Here is a 25,775-nt window from a genome sequence, read left to right as displayed (position 1 = left end):
GCAAAGAAATCGAGGAAAACAACAGAATGGGAAAGACTAGAGATCTCTTCAAGAAAATTGGAGATCTCAAGGGAACGTTTTGTGCAAAGACGGGCATGATAAAGGACAAAGAAGGCAAGGACCTAACAGAAACAGATGAGATGAAGAAGAGGTGGAAAGAATACACAGAAGAACTATACAGGAAAGATCTGAATGTCCCTGATAGCCATGATAGTGCGGTCACTGAACTTGAGCCAGACATCCTGGAGAGTGAAGTCAAGTGGGCCTTAGGAAGCATTGCTAACAACAAAGCTAGCGGAGATGATGGTATTCCAGCTGAGCTATTTAAAATCCTAAAAGATGATGCTGTTAAAGTGCTGCATTCAATATGCCAACAAATTTGGAACACTCAACAATGGCCGCAAGACTGGAAAAGGTCAGTTTACATTCCATTTCCAAAGAAGGGCAACGCCAAAGAGTGTTCAAACTACCGCACAATTGCGCTCATTTCACATGCCAGCAAGGTGATGCTCAAAATCCTACAAGCTAGGCTTCAGCAGTATGCGAACCGAGAACTACTGGAAGTCCAAGCTGGGTTTCGAAGAGGCAGAGGAACTAGAGATCAAATCGCCAACATTCGCTGCATCATGGAGAAAGCAAGAGAATTCCAGAAAAACGTCTATTTCTGCTTCATTGACTATGCTAAAGCCTTTGATTGTGTGGATCACAACAAACTGTGGCAAATTCTTAAAGTGATGGGAGTACCAGACCACCTTACCTGTCTCCTGAGAAACCTGTACGAGGGTCAAGAAGTAACAGTAAGAACCGGACATGGAACAACCGAGTGGTTCAAAATTGGGAAAGGAGTACGACAAGGCTGCATATTGTCACCCTGCTTATTTAACTTATATGCAGAGTACATCATGAGAAATGCCGGGTTGGATGAATCAGAGGTCGGAATTAAGATTGCTGGGAGAATTATCAACAACCTCCGATATGCAGACGATACCACCCTAATGGCAGAAAGTGAAGAGGATCTAAAGAGCCTCTTGTTGAGGGTGAAAGAGGAGAGTGCAAAAGCTGGTTTGAAACTCAACATTAAAAAAACTAAGATCATGGCATCTGGCCCTATCACTTCCTGGCATATAGAAGGGGAAGAAATGGAAGCAGTGACAGATTTTACTTTCTTGGGTTCCAAGATGACCGCAGACGGTGACTGTATTCATGAAATTAAAAGACGCTTGCTCCTTGGGAGGAAAGCTATGGCAAACCTAGACAGCATAGTAAGAAGCAGAGACATCACCTTGCCGACAAAGGTCCGTCTAATCAAAGCTATAGTTTTCCCAGTAGTAATGTATGGCTGTGAGAGCTGGACTATACGGAAGGCTGGGTGCCGAAGAACTGATGCTTTCGAACTGTGGTGCTGGAGAAGACTCTTACGAGTGCCCTGGACTGCAAGGAGGTCAAATCAGTCCATCGTAAAGGAAATCAACCCTGAGTGCTAATTGGAAGGACAGATACTGAAGCTGAAGCTCCAATATTTTGGCCACCTAATGCGAAGAGAAAACTCCCTGGAAAAGACCCTGATGCTGGGAAAGACTGAAGGCAAAAGGAGAAGGGGACGGCAGAGGATGAGATGGCTAGATAGCATCACCGATGCAATGAATATGAACTTGAGCACACCCCGGGAGAGAGCGCAGGGCAGGAAGGCCTGGCGTGCTATGGTCCATGGGGTCACGAAGAGTCGGACATGACTGAACGACTGAACAACTTTTCTTACCGTTGCTAGTTGGTGGTTATACAGATTCCTCAGGAGGCAGACAAGATGACTTGGTATCCCCATGCCACCAAGGACTTGCCACAATTTGTTATCCACACAGTCAAAGGCTTTAGAATAGTCAATAAAACCGAGATAGATGTTTTTCTGAAACTCCCTGGCTTTCTCCATTATCCAGCCGATATTGGCAATTATGGTCTCTAGTTCCTCTGCCTTTTCTAAACCCAGCTTGTACATCTGGCAATTCTCGTGCCATGAATTGCTGAAGTCTACCTTGCAAGATCTTGACCATTACCTTACTGGCATGTGAAATAAGTGCCACTGTTGGATAGTGTGAACATTCTTTGGTGCTTCCCTTTTTTGGTAAGGGGATATAAGTTGATTTTTTCCAATCTGGTGGCCATTCTTGTGTTTTCCAAATTTGCTGGCATATGGCATGCATCATCTTGACAGCATCATCTTGCAAGATTTTAAACAGTTCAGCTGGGATACCGTCATCTCCTGCTGCCTTGTTATTAGCAATGCTTCTTAAGGCCCATTCAACCTCACTCTTCAGGATGTCTGGCTCTAGCTCACTGACCACACCGTCAAATCTATCCCTGATATTATTATCCTTCCTATACAGATCTTCCGTATATTCTTGCCACCTTTTCTTGCTCTCTTCTGCTTCTGTTAGGTCCTTGCCATCTTTGTTTTTGATCATACCCATTTTTGCCTGGAATTTACCTCTGATGTTTCTAATATTCTGGAAGAGGTCTCTTGTCCTTCCTATTCTATTATCTTATTCCGCTTCCGCGCATTGCTTGTTTAAAAATAATTCCTTATCTTTTCTGGCTAACCTCTGGAATTTTGCATTTAATTGGGCATAGCTCCCCCTTTCACTGTTGCCTTTTGCTTTCCTTCTTTCTTGGGCTGCTTCCAGCGTCTCAACAGACAGCCATCTTGCCTTCTTGGTTTTCTTTTTCTTTGGGATGTTTTTTGTTGCCGCCTCCTGAGCAATGTTGCGAACTTCTGTCCATAGTTCTTCCGGGACCCTATCTTCTAAATCTAGTCCCTTAAATCTATTCTTCACCTCCACTGCATATTCATTAGGAATATTAGTGAGCTCCTTTCTAACTGATCTGTGGGTCTTCCCTATTCTCTTTAGTCAGATTCTAAATTGTGCAGTAAGAAGTTCATGATCTGAACTACAATCAGCTCCAGGTCTTGTTTTTACCGACTGCATAGATGTCCACCACCTTTGGCTACAAAGGATGTAGTCAACTTGATTTCGGTGTCGACCGTCTGGTGACGTCCATGTATTCCAACGTCTCTTAGGCTGTTGGAGGAGAGTGTTTGTTATGCACAGTGAGTTGTCTTGGCAAAATTCTATCAGCCTATGTCCTCCTTCATTTTGTTCTCCCAGACCATGCTTGCCTGTAATTCCAGGTGTCGTTTGACTACCCACCTTAGCATTCCAGTCTCCTGTAATGAAAATAACATTTTTCTTGGCGTACTATCCAGTAGGTGCTGCAGATCCTCATAGAACTGATCTACTTTTGCTTCTTCAGCATTTGTGGTTGGGGCATATATTTGGACCACTGTGATGTTAAATGGCTTACCCTGAATTCGAATTGAGATAATTCTGTCATTTTTTGGATTGTATCCAAGCACTGCTTTAGCTACTTTATTATTAATTATGAAGGCTACTCCATTTCTTCTGTAGTCCTCTTGTCCATAGTAGTAGATCTGGTGGTCATCTGATGTGAAGTGGCCCATTCCAGTTCATTTCAGTTCACTGACACCCAAAATGTCTATATTTAGTCTTGACATCTCCCCAGTAACCACATCCAATTTGCCCTGGCTCAGAGATCTTACATTCCAGGTTCCTATGGAGTGTTGATCTTTAGAACATCAGTTTCATTGTTAACCACCAGCGCCATCGGCTGCTAGCCGTCCTTTCGGCTTTGAGCTAGCTGCATCATCACATCTGGGGCTAGTTGAACTTATCCTCTGTTCCTCCCCAGTAGCATTTTGACCATCTTTTGACCTGGGAATCCCATCTTCCGATGGTATACCGACATATCTCTGGTTGTACTGATCCATTTAGTTTTCATGGCAAGAATACTGGGGTGGGTTGCCGTTTCCTTCCCTAGGGATCGTATTTAGTCTGACCTCTCTGCCATGACCTTCCCGTCTTGGGTGTCCCTGCACGGTTTAGCTCATGACGTCACTGAGGTGCTCAAGCTCCAGCACCATGACAAGGGAACGATCTCCTTTGCTGGAGAAAAAAAGGCCAGTACAGTCTGGTTTAAAATATTGTTCTGTCTGTAGTGTGCCGTCTAGATATTGTGGACCCCCAGCGTTCCTGACCATTGGCCAAGCTGGTTGAGCCTTATGGGAATTGAAGTTGAAAATATCTGGTGGGCACCTGGTTGGGGAAGGCTGATCATAAAGACCACAGGGGTTCTGTACTTCATTCAGTTATTATATCACTGAGTTAGCAATTCAGTGGCCAGTATGCAAGCTGAAGAAACTCAGACAGTTGCAAATATTTAGAAAGGGGAGCATGAAAAGTTGGTTTACAAGCAGGTGCCGTGCCTGCCGCATCTCCTGATAGTGAGTAAGGGAAATGGTCTGTGCATATGCACCCACCCACACACACACAATCCCTAGCCCAGCCAGTCGCCTTTCTTGTAATTCCTTCTGTCCAACCAACCTACATGGTAGTTTTTGTTGCTAAATGGACAGTTTCCTTCATTCTGCCTTTATCCCTCAAGTTGCTCAGGCATCCATACTACTTTTAGAGAAGGTGGTGTCCTGTTTTAGAAAACCCTCCCTGAACAATGCCATATAGACTACATTTAGGTGATTCACCCCACCCCACTGTATAAGCATACAGTGCACTATCCTTTAATTATTCATTCTACAAACCTGAAGGTATAAATGTAAATTCCATACCACTTACTGAGTATGTTTGAATTAAATCTCTCTGGTTTTGGTGTAAGATTAGGTGAGTGGCCTTGGAGAGAGGAAGTGGTCAGGCCACTTATCAAAGGCTACATCTCCGCTAATCTGAAAGCAAGACACAAAACAGAATTTTTCTTTTATTTTTCTACAAACCAAGGCCCATTGTATTTCCATCCTTGGCTGTGTCAGCAGTGATAGCCCTTTTTTTCCAGCATTGATTGTTGACTTCCCCTGACACCATATCACAACCCATTAGTGCTGAAAACTGACAAGCCCAGCTACAACAGCAAAATAGCAAGTTTAAAAGAAAATGTACAACAAGGGACAGACATAGAACAGTATTAGCATAAAAGTTGTTGTTTTCGATCTTTAACTCTTAATGGTTAAAAAAGGACATTTATCTTTTTCATTTTACCCTAATATGAAGCGGTGTTTTCAAATATCTATATCTGTATATATACTGTATACACACACACACACACACACACACTATTTTTTGTTTACAGTTTTATGTTTTTGCCATGTATTAGGATTTCTGTTTTTTCCATATTTAGAATTTAAGTTTTACCATGTATTAAGAGGATCTCTTAGTTTTGGGAAAGATTTTGCTGACGTTGCTATACTGCACTTCTCTTCTTCTTCATGTGCGTCAGATAAAATTCTTCATGCGCTTTAGATAAATTTGCAGTTCCAGATGTCTTAGAAGGGATATTTTTCCTTTGGTGTGATCTGTTAACTTCGGTGGATTTTTGTTGTTGCTGTTTTGGTTTTCTATACCCATGGAGTTATATAGTGACTGTTTGTATTGTGGAAGTTACAATAATGGGAGCAGCAAGCATTCCTAGTGATTGCCCAAGGGAAGTTGGTGACAGCCTCCATAGTTCCAATAGGCCTTGTACATGCAGAGATACAGGGCTTGAGCGAGGGCAGGCAACTTGTCAAAATCTTAGAGCCAAGGTCCCTGCTTGATATTGCTCCAAGGGTTGCATGCATGCTTTGCAGTATGAAAGCCCAAGGGATACTGAAAGCAAACAAATGGAGCCTATTAGCCAGCCACTGACTGTTGTTAGCTGCAAATGGTTAAGGGCCAACAGCAGCAGGAACAATGGCAGCAGCAATAGAAAACTAGTGCAATGCATAGGGAAGTCTGAAACAAAGATATTGTGTGTTTGTTTCTAAGCCAAGAGGTGGTGAATGGGCTTGAGCATGAGCATGCATGGAATTGTACTATCTGATGAGTACCTTCCACCTGTGCAGGCCCTGAGTAGAGTTTCTTAGTGGTGAGACGGAAGCACTCTGCACATTCTTAATGGCACAGTCTTCTTTTCTACTACTTCACATGGTCGAAGCCTGAATCCTGATGCTGTCAGGAAAATAACTAGATTGAGATTAGAGGGTGACCTGCTTTAGGTGCAGCCTGGATTGGGATGCAAAACAGGCATTAAATCTCATGTAACTTGAGTGGAATAAGGTTAAATTGTGATTTTTTTTCTTTTGAGTTGTGGGAGAAAAAAAGAGACGTTTTCAAGAGGGCAAATGAAAAGGCAGCTTTCTGAGAAGCTTAATGAGAATAGCAGGGCCCATAGAATTACACTGTGGTGATCCTGGCCTGCTTGATAAGGCTATAGCTGCTATTTTTAAAAGCTTCAAACTCCACTGTGGGAGACCTCCAGCTTGCAAAGCAGTCAATCTTTGGCTTGGATTCAATTGAACACTTGTGCGGACAGAAGAAAGACACTTCCTCTCATGCAAAAGGGAATCTCAAATTTCCGCCAATCCACCCCTGTAATTATAGTGCCCTAGGTCACATCCAATACTGTTTCAGACAGTCCCCTGACCCTCAGGGTGGATTTTTCGGGTGCTGCTGCAGGGGACTGCAGTGGAAAAGAGGAGATGGGAAAGGGCCATTCTGGGAGCAGAATGCTGCTTGTAGTTCTTAGGATCCAAACCCATAGGAAGTGGCACCTGGCTCTCCCTGTTTTCCTAATAAATCAAAGACTTAATTGTTGTTCCATCACCCTTAAATATCCATGGATATTCCTGAAGGATAGAAGGATTCAGACTTGAGGGTTAAGGATTAGTTTTTGCAAAATCCCTGACTGTCCATGAATTAGAATGATGAATTTTAACCTTACTTAGTATGGCAAATGGCAGCCTTTCCCAACCTCATGCCCTACCAGCCATTGGCCATGCTGGCTGGGAATTATGGGAGTTGTAGTCCAGCACAGCTGGAGGGCACCAGGTTGGGAAAGGCTGGCAACTCTCATCTTGGAATAAGCTTGCCTTAGGGCAGCAGTGGGCAACTTGTGGCTCTCCAGATATTTTAGCTTACATCCCCCTTTACCCCTCACCATTGTCTATGCTGGCTAGGGCTAATGGGAGTTGTAGGCCAAAACATTTGGAGGGCCACAAGTGGCCTTTTATGAGCCCAGCCTCTTGCAGAGTCTGTGACCTATAAGGCATGGATTAGTCTTTGCCATCAGGAGTGGCTGCTCTTTTTTGAATCCTGGAGAGTCTGAAGGTGCTACTGAAGTTGCCTGAGAGGTTCTTCGGGCACAGAAAATTATTTGGCTATGGGCTGGATTCCTGTTCTCTCACAAAATGTCCTCCGAGACAATGGAGGGTGAGGGCAAGTTCTGTGAGGGAAAACTTCACCTCTTCTTTTAAGGCCTCTGCTCTTGTGAGAGGGCTCGAAAAGAGAGGCAGAGTCTTTTTGTCCTTATTTCTCCCGCTGTTTTATTAATCTCCTCAAACCTCTCTGGAAGGGAGAGGAGACAAGTGCTCCAATGGAGTTGTTGCCGTTTAGAGACGAGAAGAAACAGCAAGACTAACGCCTCCTACTGCTCACCTTCTCCACACTGCGACACAAAGACAGTCTTTGGAGGCTGCTGGGAGTCCTCCTTGCCAGAGGGCCAGAGAGGCATGCCCCTGGCGGCAAGCTGGTGAGGGGAATGCCTGATGGTAGGCAAATTGAAAATGCCTGATCATAGGTAAATAAGGAAGCAGGGAGTTACTGGCTGCCTTTTTGTTCCACTGTTTATCTCTGCTTCCATTTAGCAGCCAATTTTCCCTAGGTTTTGGGGAGGAGGGGGAGCAGGACAATTCTTTTGAATTTAATTGACTAATTGTGGCATTGGGCATTGAAAATAGGTTTTGGAGCTATGCCTAGTGAGCTTTGGCTCAATCTGTATACAGTGTGTATAGATGATCAGTTGTTCCTATGTCCTCCTACCTGGCTTTGCTGCATTTTTTTCCTCTGCTATTGTTTTTATGTTGTTGTTTTGTGATGCTTTCATCCTATTCTTTTATATTGTCATTAAGCTGCCTTGTGGTTTCTAAAGGATAGAAAGGTAGGGCATCGTTATTTTGAATAAATAAACATAGGCACATATAATTGGCAGATGGAAACGCAGGCATGAAGCTGGATTGGTACAGCTCTAACTGGTGAAACTGACTGCCGTGAGTGCCACTTTTTGGTAGACAGGTGCAGTACAAATCAAAACAAAGGAATAAATATCAGAAAAGACACACTCTAAAATATTTTAAAGTTTTATTTTATTTTAGAAAGTGTTTGGAAATTGGTGGTTGGGATCTTGACCAGCTTATGGTGGTGCAATGTACCCTATTGTACCACTGCTAGTTCTTTGGATAGTGCTGCTGTTTCATTGTTCAGTTATTCAATTGTAACTGGGATTAGTTTGTATTAACATACTGATAGTTTTGTTAATTACTTGTTTCAATTTGGGAACCACTGTGGAATTTTCAGTAGCATACAGTTTCAAACAAACAAATAAACAAAACTTATTTTAAGTTGCAAGCTTAGCCTGTATTGACAGAGGAACATGGATATACATAGGACAGAGTTCTAAATGTTCTACAAACATACCTTCAAAAGTGGTAAGCTTGGGATAAACAGAACTCCATTAGCAGCTCATTAGAATAGTTCATGGACAGGCAGGAGAGTTAGTTTCTTATGGAGTGAGTCACTGTTTTCCACCCACACACATTTAGTAGGATCTGCAGGAATATAGTCACTCTTACTGTTGTTATAGGTATTAATATCTAATGATAATTATATGCCATTTACACAATACATAATTATGACAATTCAACTTAGTTAGTATGTATATTTTTCATACAAAGTCCTTTCAGCTTTTTTAGCCAACTTTTTTTCTTCACAAATGGAAGAACCCAAGGAAGAGATGTAACATTTCTCATTTTTCCGAGTGACTTAAGTTTCAGTGATCAGGTGACCAAGGAGCAGTGACTAGAGATGTGAAGATGACACAGTGTGATCTTATTTTTCCTCAAGTTATCTTTTTAATGTCTCCTCATATCCACTTATATTTCCCTTAAATATTTACTTCTAATATTTTATCACTTTTATTAATTTCTCTCATTTCTTAAATCCACCTTTACTTGATTTTTGTCAATGAAAATTGCTTCCCACTATAACTCCCCCCCCCTTGCTTGTAGTAGATAACCTTGTAGACTTCAGGCGCCACAATGTACTCTTGTTTTCTTTTGCAATGTAACAAATGTGGTGTGAAAAGAAATAGAATGCAAAGTTTGACCCTGAATACAAGCCTGAATTGTAAACATTCTGAGATGTAATCTGTGACCCAAGGCATCTGAGTGTTAATTTAGAACACTATGAAATGCAACAAGGTCAACGTTGTAAACCAGTACATGTCATGTGAATAGCCCAGATCAGGAAGGGGAAGTGTGAATGGAGAATGAATGGCTTTACTGCAGGAGGGCCAGATGAGGGTGCTCTGGTATGTGCTGAAGATTGCCAAAGTATACATTACAGAAGATGGAAATGGGCCAATAAAAGAGGAGGATGGCACATTATGACCACAGAAACAACCTTGAGAAATGCTGGGGAGTCAGAAGGAGATGTCAGTCTGTCTACAACAAACATCAATCTTGGGTATTGGGAACATGATGTATTATCAACAAAGAACATACAGAACCCCTCTTTGATCTCATGAACTCCAACGAAGTAAAAAGAGTATACAACCCCTGAATCTGCCGTTGTTCAGGAGGGGCGTGGTTGCATCTGGATCATTTGTATGCACACATACCAACAGTACCCTCAATCCATGGGACAGGTATTAAGTACTCTGGCCAAGTACTTGATAGCAGTGGGTATGTGTTGGGTAAAATTCAGGGAAAGGATTTTACTGTCCAGGGCTTAGATAGGGCGCAGCTATCTTTGTTCTGTGGTACTTAACCGTTTGGGTTTAGGATATAAGACAGCAGGCTTAGGCTTGGGCCTGGCTGTCACTGTATCACCATTGCCTCAGTGGGCCATTTGCAGCGTGGACCGATCTGGAGCTGAGCAACAAACAGGGGCTAAATGTTTTGTTGTTGTTCGGTCGTTCAGTCGTATCCGACTCTTCGTGACCTCATGGACCATAGCACGCCAGGCCTTCCTGTCCTGCTCTCTCTCCCGGAGCGTGCTAACTGTATACTTAGTCATTTAATGCACCACATTTGGGTAACTAAGTTTCTACCTAAGAGGCGTGCAACCTCTTAAGCCTCAGAGAAGGGTGCAACTTCTTGAGGATTGTTGGTTTGGGGCTCTTATCTAAGAGGCGTGCAACCTCTTGAGCTTCAGAGAGCCTAAAACTCTTTGAGATTTTTTTGTAATTAAGTTTGTGCCTGAGAGGTGTGTAACCTCTTCAGCCTCAGAGAGCATGCAACTCTCTGGGGAGGTTCTACTTTTGCTTATTTCTTTTATTTCAATAAATCTCCTTTTCTTTTATCTATATTGGTTGTGTGCGTGTTCTTCTCCACCTCATAAGATCCCAAACCTCTCAGCCTGATCAACTGAATGGTCCTGAGTAAATTGAAATCCATATTTCACAAAGACCCCCCCCCCTCGAACTGGAAAAATGTGGAAAAAACCCACAGTGTGAGAGCCAGTGTGGTGTAGTGGCTAGAGTGTTGGACTGGGAGCCAGGAGATCTGGGTTCTAGTCACAACTCGGCCATGGAAGCTCACTGGGTGACTTTGGGCCAGTCACAGACTCTCAGTCCAACCTACCTCACAGGGTTGTTGTTGTGAGGCTAAAATGGAGAGGAGGAGGTTTATGTATGCCACCTTGGGTTCCTCAAAGAGGAAAAGGTGGGATATAAATGTAATAAAAAAATAATCCCCCCCAAGGGCCAATTTTGTTCCCCCCTGAAAAATTAGAAACATTAAACAGCATTATGAAATATTTTATTTTAGAATGATGAATAAACTATTTGAGACAAGGTGTTTATATATAGCTGCCCAGCCTTTACTCCCCCCCCCCCAATGATTTCTAAAAACGATCTAGTCTTTATAGAAAGACTAGAGAAGTAAACATTTTTAAAATACTGAAGCTGTGGGGAAAATGTTTTTTAATCCTCTCTGTAAGATTCCCAGCATAGTTATTTCTTCCATTCCTTATTAAAATTATTGATCTATATCTTTTAGTGATAGACATTTAGGGATGCTCCAAATCATGTTCAGTTTCCCAACATGTTGGTAGAGTACCATAATATGGAAGAAACTGTACATTCCTAATAGTTTGGGTTTTGTTCACAGAGACCTATGTATCTGGGTGTGTTCTGGTTAGGTGCTGTAGCAATCAATTAATGTAGTTTTAATCTAAAAACCACACGTGAAAGAACACTTTAGGTTATCCCATGACCGCCACCACATGTGACAGAACAGCACATGAGTTATCCCACCAATGTTTCTTTTCAGAACAATTAACCTTGAGGCTTGGGTCTATGGAACTCACTGGCACAGTTTTTAATAAAGTTCCCAGTTAGACGTCACAAGTGAGAGTGCTGCCTCAGCTATAAAACCTTTAACTGCTATCACTAGAATAAACCCTCTCTACCTAAAAGAAACTCAATAGGCATGGAACTGACACCACCACTAGAGACAACCTTTCAAAATGAATAGAAATTATTTATGAATGAGAATAAAATGTCATTCTTCAAATAATAGCTTAAGATTGTTACAGGTTCTTAAAATAAATATGGTTGCTCACCATTCCTAAGAGGTGAGAGAGAGTTTTCCAGCTAAACAAAATCTCAATGGCTTTCTCTTCAGACCAGATTTCCCTAAACGCCACCCTACAAGCAGGAACATGTTTAGGAATTTCCCTAAACTTCCTTCCAAACAGGAACAGATGTTGTATACCAGTCTTCCTCTGCCTCCAGTTCTTTCTGCTTCTTCTGGCTAGGATGATCCAGATGTTTCAGGGAATACTTGAATTTCCCTCTAGTCAGACATAAAAGAGGAACCTAAAAAGTGCAACCAAGTGCTTTATTCATAAAATTAGTGTGTTTGGTATAATACATGAGAAAGTATAGTTTAGTCAGACAATAATTACAAATGTACTGAGTTTATCTTAAAAAGTTTTAAATTTTAATGATAATTTTATGAGCAAACCAAGCTATACATAATATCATTTATGTTCCTATAGCAGCCTTCCCCAGCCTGGTGACGTGCAGTGACACAAGTATAATAATAAAAAATGCTGTCTTGGAATGTGGCAATAAAAATGCCTTCAGATTGAAGGAAAATGCACCAAACACAGGCGAACTGGTATAATTCTTGTAATATTCATAGAGTATTTGTCAGGAATTTAAGCCATTGCATTTAAAAAAAAATAAAATATCAGCACATAGCTACAGGAATCTAACGTTTATCACCATCCTTTTGGTACAAATCTTAGACATCAAGATCCCATTAGGCAAAGCTGTGGAGATAATAACTTCATGCTTTTCCTCTTTATGCGTCTATTCATTTTCTTCCCTGGTGCAATCTCTTGAAGAAATTAACCTATTGGGCTAGCCACTGAGCCCAACCTCTGGCAAGGAAAAAGGCAGGAGAATCTTTTATTGAGAACCCATGCTGGTAAAAGTCCACATTTCATTTCACCCGACAGCTATGGCTTGAGAAGAGATGCAGGCTGTGCTGTCTTCTCTCATAGGGATGTGTTTTTTATTCCCATGACACACACAGCAGATTCCCATGGCCTCATGCCTCTGCAGCCCTGGGTTCCTGTCTGAACTTGGCTCCTCCTAGCTCAGAAGTCTAATCGGTCAGTCAGTCAGAAATCTAATGTACTTCTGCCCTCCTGCCACTATGATGTCTTGCTTTCTTCATGTCTGGGCAATGACCTTTTAAAGGCTTGTTTGCAGCTTCACTTGCTGCTTTTAGACAAAAGGTCTCATTGCTATTGACAAGTTATTTCTTTCTTTCTATTAGGATATGTTGGTGGTAGCTAAATAAATAAATAGTATAGTGGTTGATGTGGCTGTTTTGAATGCATCTGAATGAGTGTCATGAAGAAAGGTTTTTCTCTGTGTAAAGAAGATTTTGTTTTCCTTCCCCAAAGAGTCGTGTGGCTGTTTCTGACTCCATGCAGGCAGACAAGCTTAATTCAACTGTCTGTTGCATAGTATCATTAAGTGGTTTGGTGAAGCAGACTTCCCTCAAAAGTGTCAGTTTAATAGATTGTCATCAGGACCATGTCAGTTTTGTTGGAGCCTACCTAGACCCTAAGAAATGTTTACTGTAGTGCCAGCAGAGCCCGAGGAGACAGGAGCTATATAGCTTAATGGAAAAGGGAGTGTTTGTATCTACATGAGGTCCAAGGTTCAGTCTGTGGACCTTTTCATTTAAAAAAACCAGAGGCAACAGGACAGAAACAGAGCTTTGGTTGAGATGATGAAGAGCTTCATTTGATAGACTAGTCTGATCCTTATTTTGTTTTTAAGATCCAGAAGGGTTTTTTGGGCAAGAGCTTAGGAAGAGGGATGAAGAGGAGAAGACAGGAGATTTGGAATGTAGGTCATGTAGGGGCAGATAGTGAACTATAGCCATATCAAAAAAATGGTGCAGAGAAAAAATTCCAAGAGCAAGCAAGACCCCCACAAAATATTATTTCTATAAAATATCTGATGTGTACACATTTAAAGCAGTGGTGCTGTATTTCAGTAATGGTCTTTTGGGAAAAAAAAATTAAATTAAATTCTTAGTTTGCCGCTTACATCCTACAAAAAGGCAACACTTCTTGGTGGCAGCTTGTAGGGGCATGAACCATGGCCTGATAGTCAGAGGGAACTGAGAAGGAGCTGTCCAGGGTCCTGGACCCCCTCACATTGGAAATCATGCCTGGAAGCTTTCTGATTGCTGAGAGTTTGCCAACATTTTTTTAGGCTTTTATTCAGAATAAAAATTTACCCCCCCCATCATGGGTGTTAAATTTTGAGGTGTCAGATGTCAACATCTGGACTTGTACTGCAGATATCTAAAACAAACACATCTCTGGTGCTATTGTGTGAAGGTTCAAAGTGAAAGACTAGTAATTATTTAGGTTACTTCTCAGTGACTTTGGAAACCAATGTTTCCATGTTTATTAATGCTTCAGATAAGGGAGTGTATAGTAGTTTAATGAGCGTTCATGTAAGATTTTTTCCAAGCAATACTGTACACCAGGAATGGGGAACATGTGACCCTCCAGACATGCAACTTCCATCATTCCTCACCACTGGCTATGCTGGGTAGGGCTGATGGGAATTGCAGTCCAATATTATCTGGAAGGCCATCTTTTCCCCACCCCTGCTATACACGCTTACCTGGGAGTGGGCCTTACTTCTTAGTAGACATGTGCTGTTAATGAATGAATTTTGATATCTTTTGCCAGTTTTAGGCAGATGAGACTATTTTTCTCTCATTTTAATTCTTCTTAATATTTTTCATTTCTAACAATATTAAGAAATGTTTAATGTTCATGTAATGTTTTGCAACATTTTAAAAATAGAAATTATACACAGTTCTTCACATGTGAACTAAATGGACAAGTTCTATTAAAGAAAAGCAGTAAGATAACAGAAATGGGCACATCCATATTGGCAGCTGCATTACAGAATGTAGTTTTTAATTTTGGGCTGTAACCTATGCTACATGCATTTATCACTTCTGTTACTCCCATAACAAATTGATTCTTCCTAAGGCTGAGCCATCCATTCAGCAAAATTGTGTCGGGAGGTTGCCCCTACCGCCTTCTGAAATCCTCAGGTAGCCAGAACCAACACGCAGACAATAGGGCAATTTTCTAAGGCTTTATTCCCATTCAACCTAATGACGCTTACAGATGCTAATTGCTTGATTCTACCAGTGAGACTTAAGAGAGCTACCTACTCAGGGGTTCTAACCTTAGGAATCAGTTGATCTCCGTTTGGAGGGGAAGGCGGGAAACCTCTGTACTTATGGGCTAGGAGGAGAGAGTCCACCCTTTTCCCATGGGGCATCGGGGTGCCGCTGTTGCCGTCGCCCCAAGCGGGCTGAGCGCCTCCTCTCAGTGCCTGCCATCTCCCGCTTGATGCTGCGCTGGCACCTAGCGTCCAGAAACTGCTGTTGCGCCTCCCTCTCCCTGCCAGGGTCACTGTCACTCTCAGGAATGTGTACTGGGAGGGGCTCTCCCCCTGGCTGCTCCTCTGAACAGCGTGCGGGTTCCTTTCCCGCGGTTTCTATCTCTTCCTCAGAATCAGAACTTCTTTGGGGCTCTCTGGGCTCCAATACAACCCTGACAAATTGTGGCATTCTTTTGGGATTTGTAGCTGCACGTATGGGATCACATTTTTGACTGCTTTTTCATGTAAAAAATTTGTTGTTGTTCAGTCGTTCAGTCATGTCCGACTCTTCGTGACCCCATGGACCATAGCACGCCAGGCCTTCCTGTCCTGCGCTCTCTCCTGGAGCCTGCACATAAAAGTTAGGTGTTCATTTATTAAATTTATTTATTTATTAAATTTCTTAATCGCCCATCTGGCCAGTCACCTGGCCACTCTGGGTGATGTACAGCAATACAAACAGTTTTAAAACAACACAATTCTACATTAAAACATCATATTTCTAAAAATACCCTAACCCACCCCAAATGCCTGCCTGAACAAGCACGTTTTTAATGCGTGGTGGAAGCTCATTAAAGAGGGGGCATGGTGGAGTTCCCTTGGGAGGGAGTTCCACAGAGTGGGGGCCTCCACAGAGAAAGCCCTCTCCCTTGTCCTCACCAGCCTAGCTGTCCTGGCTGATGGGACAGATGGGTTCCCTTCTCTCTGATTTGCTAGGTTTCCACATGTAAGGTTTTCTTTTTTAAAATATGGTGGAATATGAAAAAATATGATCCTTCATCTTCATGATAATCCGATGTTGTGATTTTGTTGGAAGTGTTATTCAGCTCTTAACAGCACAATCCTGTACATGTCTACTCAGAAGCAAGTCCTATCATGTTCAAATGGGTGTACTCCCTGGTAAATAGGTACAGGATTACAGCCTTAATCAGACACCAGAGACTCTCTCCACTGGATTTATGGCTGTCTATTGGTGAAATGGGCTTCCCCAAAGAGCAATGAACCTTCGCTATGGGAAACGTTAGTCCCCCCCCACCCGCGCCCCTTGCAAGTTTGTTCTTCACTGATGCTAGGAGGCACCTATGCCAAAGCCAGCACTGCAACCCAAAAAGGGCAAGGGACCCTCATTACTTGAAAGAGGGAGAAAGGATCTCTTTCTGTCTCAAGAGCTCCTGATGCTTAAACCCTTCTTTCCTCACTTTAAAGCACAATTCTGTGCAGTTCAATCCCGTGCATATCTACTCAGAAGGAAGTCCCACTAAGTTCAGCGGGACTTACTCCTCAGTAAGTGAGTTTAGGATTGCCTTGCCTAAACTCAGTATAGCTTGCCTTGCCATTCAGTCTGAATCTTGCTCTCCAGCTCTACCACAATCTGACCTCTGTGGTCACGTTCATTGCTTTCTGACCATTTTTGTGTAGCAAGTCCTGAAAATATAATTTGTCTAACTGGATTTTCTGTTAGCAATGGTTACAAAGGGTGGGGGAGGAGTTTACAATTTCAAGTCAAGCTGAAAGGGAAAAAAAATACTCAATGAGATACATATGCAGGTCTTTCATACTCCAGTAGAGGTCAGATACCTACAAGAAAGCTAATTTATTACAGCATGATAGATTATAACAGCTCATTTGGAGTTCCATTATATAAATCACTTAAATGTGTATTTACATAACATTCCTATTAATTACCACAAAATCTGTAATGATTCTGTCTGAACAGTTCCAGTTTATCTTGCAAATTTGTATTAAGCAATTCTGTAACAGGTAATATTTAATCGATAGACCATAACTGCTCATTTATCTTGCCAAAGCTGTGTATAAACAGTGAAGTTTGGACTGGATGGAGCGTAATGGACCTGCTTAATGTATTGCACTGATAATGGGTGAGTGTGTGTATTTCTACTGTTAATAAGAATATGCATTTTAAAATCTTTCGTGTGGTATGCTTAGGAGCAGTAGATCTTTGCACAGTTTTGATGAAGCTTTGCCGTTACTCAGCAAAAACTTTGTGACCAGTCGAAGAGCTGAAGAGAGGCTCCAAGCCAGTTCAGGAGAGGAACTACATTTTCTGTCCATCTTGAGTTCTCCCGTTTTTCCTCTGTAACAGGTAGGAAGCCTTATACATGTCACGATGCACTCTGCAGTACATTTCTGCACCTCCAGCCAGCAGCAGCCAATGTGGTGGAGTGGGAAGAGGAAAAAGCACAGCTGGATGAAGTCAATCAGGACATGGCTAAGTTAGACTGCACATGTCTAACTTAGCTTAACATGGGGGAAGATGAGGTTTTTAGCAGCGGCCTGATGGTTCATGCCCTGTATAGTTCCACCATTAGACTTTCATAGATTAACAAATATTAAATAAAGTTAAGATTTTAATTTTGATAGAACTGTGGTTTCAGAAAAACATGGAGAGCATCCAGGAAAACAGTGAAATAAATAGTAGTCAATTTCAAGGAATTATTATGATCCTGGTTTTGGCATATAGCTAAAAATAGAAGCTGATCACCAGGAAAAAATAAGAGTGGGAAATGCTGTAATATTTGTAACTCAAATATTTCAACAGAACCTAGAAAATTTACTGGTTTGAGCAAACATGGCTAGTTTTTCTTTTTTTTTTTCTTTTGTAAGCATAACAGTCACTTTAAAAACCAATATCTACATTGGCTTTTGTATTTTCAATACAAGCTTGTATTGAATATAGGCTTTACTTTTTCATTTGTGTGCTTATATTCTTAAGGGTGCAATCCTATGCATGTTTAGACAGAAATACATCCTGGCTGGGCATGCTGGGAGTTGTAGGACTTATGTCTGTCTAAACATGCATAGGATTGTGCCCTGAATGTAATAAGCAATCATGTAACCCATATTTTTCTTGTTTAACAACAGTGCATTTAAGCTTAAGGAACTGCAACATCCCACCCCCCTTAAATACCTGTTTGTTCCAAGTTGGTTTTTTAAGATCTGCTATTTGATCTGATGCTGAATTGAATCCTATTTCTGCTATTAGAGTGTTTTATGATTATTCCATTTTTTTATTAAATGTTATGATTTTATGATTATATTATGTAAGCTGCTTTGTGAGGGCTTGGTCCTAAAAGGTGGCCAACATATATTTTAATAAATCAATAAATAAACAGCACCAACAGCAACAAAAATCAAGCAGAAAACTAAGGCTGCAATCTAACACACTTACTATACACACTTACCTAGGAGTAAGTCCCACTGAATTTCATGGGACATACTTCCAGGTAGTCATGCACAGGATTGCATGGCTGGATCCATTTATTTCAATGGTATCAACAGCAGAGACCTAAATGTGCCTACTCAAAAGTAAGTCCGGTTAGGTCCAAGGTGGTTTCCTCCCAGGTATGTGGGCATAGGATTGCAGCCTAAATCTTTAATCAGTAGACTTGCATGTGTAAAAAAAACTAGAACTGATTTAAACATATACAGTATATTGTGCAAGTGAGTAAAATATTGTTAGAAGCTGGTATGCAAATGTGCAAATTACAAACCTGTAGAAAATGTTGGAGAGTTATTCCCCAGCTATAGCTACAGTTGCACTGATGTGGTTATGCTTTATGGCAAAATTTTCTTTCATGTATGATTGTTTTCCCTAAGGGCTTAAGGGACATTAACCACATTTAAAACACTGGTAATTTATACACCCCAGAAAACATATAAAGCCTGTGTTCTTAATGCAGTCTTCTTAAAAAAAAACCCTAACCCTAAAATCCCCCCCCCCCCCCAACACCCATTGCTGTCACTTGGTAATCTAATGTTACCTATGCACCTTAAGGCTTGTAAAAGAAAAATGAAGGCAGAAATTGCCCCTTTGAGAGCTGTTCATAAATGATCTTTGGCTGTCTTTCAGAACATTAGTCTCACTCTTTGTGAACTGCACTTGACACCTTGTAAGGTCTAGAGAATTTTCTCTTATCTCAGACTATTCTACATGGTTATTTGCCAGTAATTTGTATTTAGAAGATAGACTGTGAAAAAGGAATAGTCAATTTTAGTTCTCAAGAACAGCAAAGACAGACCTAATCCTTGTAACCTTTTCCCATCAGCAGAACAGTTCTTATTCAGAAAAAGCTGTTCCACTAAAATCAGCAGAGCTACTTATGTTGAGTAAAGGTCTCAGGATGGAGTTGTTCTCATCAAGTAAAATGCTCATTGATGGTAATATCTATAGAGTATTCCATTTGCCAAATATCGGGTGATTTCATTTGCCAATGAGGCTTTGAAACAGAACAAATGGAACTTTCAGACTACAGGACCATAGGGTTAGTAAGTAGTAGATCACAGACATCAGTAAAAATGAAAAATTCTAAGAAGGCCCTCTCTCAGTTTCCTTAGAAATCGGAATGTTTTCTTAATAAAGGCAAATCATCTAGCATTAGTGTGTGTGTTTTGGTCAGATGTAGCATGGTAGGAGATAGTGGGTTGGATCCTGCAAAAGCTTCCTGAGGACTGAAGCCTTCTGTCTGTGTGAGGCTTTTGATCCAGTGGAGCTGTTCTGCTGGCTGAGTGGGGAAGGAGGCAATTTTTGCCAATTTCCCCCTCCTCCTGCATTCCCCTATGTCCCCCAAAATTCTGCTCCAGAGGGTAAGGGGAGCCTCTGAAACAGTGGTACTGGAAGTTGCAGAGGGAGTGGGGAATCGGCAAAAATAATCACCTCCCCTTTCTGCCAGCAGGAGTGTTGTGAGTGGAACTCTGCTCAGGGACACTCCTGCTAACAAAATAAAAACTCTGGATCCAACCCAATAACTCTACCCCCGCCTCTGCAAACCTCACTGTGAAGACAAAATGGAGAACTGTCTCACATGCTCAGGCTGGTCTGTTCTTCAGGTCTAAGGGTGATTTCCACAAGACACTCACATCAGAATAGAGATTCCTGAATTAGTCAGATGAGCTGGCTCTGTAGCACATCAGGAGGTACATTCTGAAGACGTAACCATACCATCCATGCCAAAGTGAAACACCTAGGATAGAAAAAGACCCTGTTGTGACAAAATCACAAACTGAGATTCTTACGTTTTTTAAGATTATACAGTTCTGCTTCATCTTCACTTCAAGTCATCTCTGAGCACTCATTCACACAATTGCTCTTGAGGTAGAAGAGTCAGCCAGAGGAGAATTTCCACTTCCATAATCAGATGGTATTATGATCTTGTGAAACTGCTTGTAGAGTATACATACACAGAATTACGCTATATGTATATCCCGTGTCCTATGATATATTTTGCTGTCATATAATATGAATGGATGTGGGATCATGTTTTATAACAGTTTTCCCCACATACATTCAAATCCCAAGATCTGTTGTCCTCCAAAGTCTGCAAGTAATAATGTCCAGGGCAACTGATTTACTGTTCATATCTCATTGTTCAGTTCTGCTCTGACAGATTATTACTGATGCTGTTTTGATTAGATGTACTTGCCTTTTAATATGTTTACTTAATCCATTATCTTAAGGCACCTGAGATGATGTACAATATCTTTTAAAAGCATATACTTTGATTATGGGCTTAAAAAATATTGTACACCATCTTAGGTGCCTGCAGGCAGAGGTGTGGCATATAAATATAAAATAATTTCAGGAAAGGGCTTTCAAAACCTTTTTAGGGGTGTTATATCCACTTATAGACATCTTTTGCATACCCCTTTGTTAAGTATCTTTTTTGTATCTATCGTCTCTTGCTATGACAATGTGTATATATTTCAAAAGAAAGTAACCTAAATCTGTATCACTGTAATACCTCTATTAGGCCAACTCAAAGGTCACAAGATACTGTACAAACTTTTGAGTTCTCCAGAACTTTTCATCAGTCAAGATGGTAAACGAAGCACAAGGGTGGGGGGGAGGGAAAAAAGTGGCTGATGTTGAAGCCATGGAGTCTGCATTTGGTTATAGTCGTAAGATGGAAAGTGGGAAGACACTGCAGACATTCAAATTTAGGTCTATGAGGTACAGACATAGTTTCAAGTTGTACCTGGGACCTTCCCATGGGCTGGTGGGAAGAAGAAACAAACAATGGTGGATTCCCCATTTTTAAAAGATAAAATCCAGTTGTTACTCAAAAACCATCTCCAGCCCCTCCATAAATATTATTGCTTCCTTCATGAGTGACGTCCTGTGCTTGTGTTAACAGTGAATCGCAGGAGAGCTTCCTATCATTCACACCTGGAGGCTGTGTAAAATGGTCAAGACCTTGAAGTGTATGTCTTCTTATCCCATTTGATATCCAAGGAAGGATATGTTTAGAACTGGCCTCATTGGTTCCTTATAATGATGAAGTCTAGATGTCAGACATCTCAGATTTCCTGGTCAATATAGTATACGAAGGCAGATCCCAAATAAAATGGCAATCATCCTTCAGGACCCTTCCAGTTGCATCACCAGTGTTAAGTAAACAAAGTTATGGATGGCAGGAAGTATGGCACCAGACTAGCCTTCCCAAGCCTGGAACCCTCTAATGGCTGTAGCTCAGTGGTAGGGGCTATAGCTTAGGAGGCTGTAGCTCAGTGGTGGAGCACATGTCTTGCATATAGAAGATCCCAGGTTCAATCCTCAGCATCTTCAGGAAGGGTTAGGAAAGATTCCTGCCTGAAACCCTGGAGACTCTCTGGCAGTTAGGGTTGATAATACTGGACTAGATGGACCAATGGTCTTAACTCAGGATTCCATAAGGAATAACGTATTTTAAAATAATGTATTTTAAGCATCGTTTAAAGGTGACATCTTTTAAGCACTGCGTAGCAAGGGTTATGTTTTAATATTTTTCTTCATAAACTAATGTTTGAGTAATTGACTCTTTGAACACAGTGCTGCATGATTCTTGATTAAAAGCAGAGTCCATTCCACACTTGGGATTGCTCATCCAGTTAGTATGATTACTCTTCCAACAGAGAGTAAAAATAATACTTTTACCTTCCTTTCCCTCAAGAAGCTCACAGTGGCATATATAGGCTTTCCCCAATTTTGTCCTCTCAAGAGTATTGTACACTGCCCAGAGAATGATTATTGGGCGGTTTAAAAGTACAGTAAATAAAATCAGTCAATAAAAGAAAATAGTCTCGAGAAGTAGGTTGGGCTGAGCGATCATGACTAGCCCATGGTCCACTGATGACTTTCATCGCTAAGTGGGGATTTGAGCCATTCATAGTACTGATCCTTCCCTATAAAGCCCTATATGGCTTGGGACTGGATTAGGACTCTACCACATGACCCTGCACAAACTCTATATTCATCATCTGAGGCTTTCCTCAGGATTCCTCAACCATTTGAATTAGGTGGGTGCCAACGGGAGAGAGGGCCTTCTGGCTTGTAGCACCCCAATGCCCTCTCCAGGGTGGCTCATCTGGCATCAACTGTTACATCATTCTGACACTAGCTAAATACATTTCTGTTTCTCCTGTGTTTTATATGAAGGTTTTATCTGTATTGCTGAAGTTTTATGTTGAGATTTTACACTGTTGTTCTGCTCTGTTGTTTATGTGTGATTTTTATATCTTATATCGATGTTGTATGCCACCCTGGTAGCTTTGCTGAAGAACAGCCTAAAAATACTTTCAATAAAAATAATGTTGGCTATTACTAATAATCAAACGCTAATAGTAAAAGGGATACATGCTTAATTACAGTGAGGGAGAGGTGTTGATTCATGAAGTAATTAAATAGGAAGACTGAATTTAAGTTAATGCTTGAACTACACTTAAATTATTTTGTGTTCAAATCATTTCAGCTTGTACTATAGTGAATCAAAAGAATCTTGGTCCAGGTTTCCTTATCATTCACCCGACTTCAGATTTAATTCTTCTGTGAGCAGCAGCAACACACTTAGTTCAGAAAAAATGCATATATATTCCACTGCCTAAAATAATGACTCATGGGCCACAGCCTTTTCTTCAAATTCTCATTTGAAAAACTCATTACCTCTAGATATACCCATTATTTGTATCTTATCAGATTTAAAAGACATTTTGCATTGGGTTGTGCAAGCATATAAGAAAGCATGATTCTTGCAATAAATAACTTACAGCATGTAAAGGAGTTAATATCTTTTTTCCACAAAGACAGAGCTTTTCTTTTAGAAGGTTTTCAAGATTTTCGTTTCTGGCATTTAATCTTTACTGTAAATGTAAAAACTCACTCAGGCATTTGTTCTGAATACTGTAGCATATGTCCTTAATCCAGAATCTTAGGACTGGTTCATATGTTGTACAGACATGAGGATGTAGAATTGTGAGTCATTCATAACCTTCTGCTTTACTGGGTGGATATCTTACTTGAAGGAGTATCCATGTGAGTTGTGCACACCTCACTTGTGCTTTTGCATTTCTTTATTTTTGCAGTGTATTAACTGAAAATTCTAGTTTTAACTCTAGGGTGATCTATGCCTAACACAAAGTCATGTGGTAGACCCCATTCTGGACTGCACTACTTCATACTGTGGGTGTATGTGTGTGCATTTAAAAAAATACTCCACCATGTGCCTACCCCGGCCTGTAGACAGCGTGGTGCTCATGAGCACCAGTGTGTTCCTAGACACCATTCCTGGGGCCTGCTGAGGTGCCCTATCCCTCCTTAAAAAAACAACAAACCCGTAACAGGAGAACAAGGTCAGCTAGATATCCTGGTGCTGAGTCATTTAGGGCTGACTCAACATGAGAGCCAGTGTGGTATAGTGGTTAGAGTGTTGGACTGGGACTCGGGAGATTTGGGTTCTAGATCTTCATGGCCATGAAGCTCACTGGGTAACTTTGGGCCAGTCACTGACTCTCAGCCTTACTTGCCTCACAGGATTGTTGTTGGGATAAAAATGGAGAGGAAGAAGACTCTGTAAGCCACCTTCCTTGTAAAGAGAAAAAGGGTGGGATAAATGCAATAATAACAACAACATATTTTCTTACCAGCAGTTGGGATTGGTTCAGAGAGAACTGGGAAGAGAGATAATGATAGAGAAAAAGAGGTGTGTGTGTGTGGGACAGTGAGTTGACCGGTGAGGGGGAGAAGAGAGAAAAAGTGTTTGCCTTCTGAGTAATAGGTTTCTGTTGGTGCTGAAAACTTGGTTTCAAAGAAGGTGTTTACTGTGTTGGGGCTTAGAACCCACCTGTTCTGTTCTGTTCTGAGCAGAAGCACACACAGTATATGGCAGCGACACGGCAGGCTGGAAGTTGCAGCACCCAGGAGAGCCCCTAGTGAGCCACTCGCTCTGACAAGTTCAGAGGCCAAACTGAAGCTTTTGAAGTTACAGTCCCAGATTCCACCCTTTCCTACAAAATGGAAGCCTTAAGGGACAGGGCTCTAGCCTGTAGCTTAGATCTCCCCCATCTCTCCAAGTGCTCATGACTGGCATACTGCAGGGGTTGATGCATCAGCTCCATGGAATGTAGGATTCTTGTAGAAGGGGGTGCTGGTCCGATGCTGGAGCAAGGCTCATGGGTCTCAGGCTCAGTGGTCTCTGGTTGCTTGGCCTCAGGTTTCTGGCAGCTCAGGATTAAGGGTTTCTGGTCACTTGAGCTCAAGGTTTTCTGGCAGCTCAGGCTCAGGAGTCTCAGGTTCTCCAGCGATGCTCCCTCGGCACCACTGGTTCTTCAGCCTCAGAGACCATATCATTGCTGGACGTCTGTGTTATGACATCACCTCTTCCTTTTACTCAGTCGTTTGGGCAGGTTACGTGTCCTTTATGACTAGCCACACCTCCCATGTCAGCCATTTTGTGGTGGTGTCCGCCCAGAATGTTTCTCAAATTGCCAAATGTGCCCATGGGCCCAAAAAAGTTTCCTACCCCTGCTATTCAAAGAGTTTAGCCTTGGCTTCTTCTTTATATGCTAATTTTCTACATGTAGGGATTTATTTTTTCCAGATGGGAGAGATTTAAAAAATTCAGTGGATGTAGTAGTGATATGCTGCAAAAGCCACCATATATTGGCAATTGGTGGAGATGACTTGATAGGTATAACTGAGATGACTTGATAGGTGTAACTGAGACTTGGTGGGATGACTCTCATGACTGGAATACAGCAATTGAAGGGTATAACTTGTTCAAAAAGAACAGGAGGAACAGAAAGGGAGGTGGGATGGCACTGAATGTGAAAAATACATATCTCTGCACAGAAATACAGGAGGATGAGCTTGGTAGCCCCATCGAGAGCATCTGGATCAAAATAAATGGAGCAAAGAATAAAAGGAATCCGATGGTCGGAGTCTACTACCGGCCACCCAATCAAGGAGAAGACGAGGATGAAACTTTTGAAAAGTAAATAGCCAATGTTTTTAGGAAGCATGATGTAGTAGTAATGGGGGACTTCAATTTCCCCGAATTCTGCAAAACGTGGCCCCTCCAGGAAATTCCTGACCTATGTGTCGGATAACGTCCTCCTACAGAAAGTAAAGGAAGGAACTAGAGGATCGGCTATCCTTGACTTGATCCTAACCAACAGAGATGACTTAGTGGATAAAGTAGCAGTTACAGGAACTCTGGGGAAAGCGACCATGTTGTACTTGAGTTCTTGGTTCTAAGGGAAGCAAAAGCCAAGTGTAGTCAAACGCGTACCCTGGATTTCAGGAAAGCTGATTTTAATAAACTCAGAACAATGATCAGTAAGGTCCCATGACAAGTGACGCTAACGAGAAAAGGAGTCCAAGTTGCGTGGGA

General features: G+C 41.6%; 1 long non-coding RNA gene across 2 annotated transcripts in view; it reads left to right on the top strand.

The window, feature by feature from the left end:
- The window catches only part of LOC146359676 (uncharacterized), an 83,950-nt gene that overhangs the window by 20,292 nt on the left and 37,883 nt on the right, over window positions 1-25,775 (top strand). Inside the window, exon 2 of one of the 2 annotated variants that reach the window (XR_014787318.1) lies at window positions 17,062-17,218. The exons of the other annotated variant lie outside the window; for it this stretch is intronic. This is a non-coding gene — a long non-coding RNA (uncharacterized LOC146359676). The remainder of the gene's footprint in view (window positions 1-17,061; window positions 17,219-25,775) is intronic. 2 annotated transcript variants of the gene reach the window in all.

The sequence above is a fragment of the Heloderma suspectum genome, chromosome 1, assembly GCF_057233095.1.
Source record: "Heloderma suspectum isolate Gila_16-S chromosome 1, 16-S_ref, whole genome shotgun sequence".
Taxonomy (NCBI): Eukaryota; Metazoa; Chordata; class Lepidosauria; order Squamata; family Helodermatidae; genus Heloderma; species Heloderma suspectum.
The sequence above is the reverse complement of the archived record's forward strand: the minus strand, read 5'-3'. Positions and strand labels throughout refer to the sequence as shown.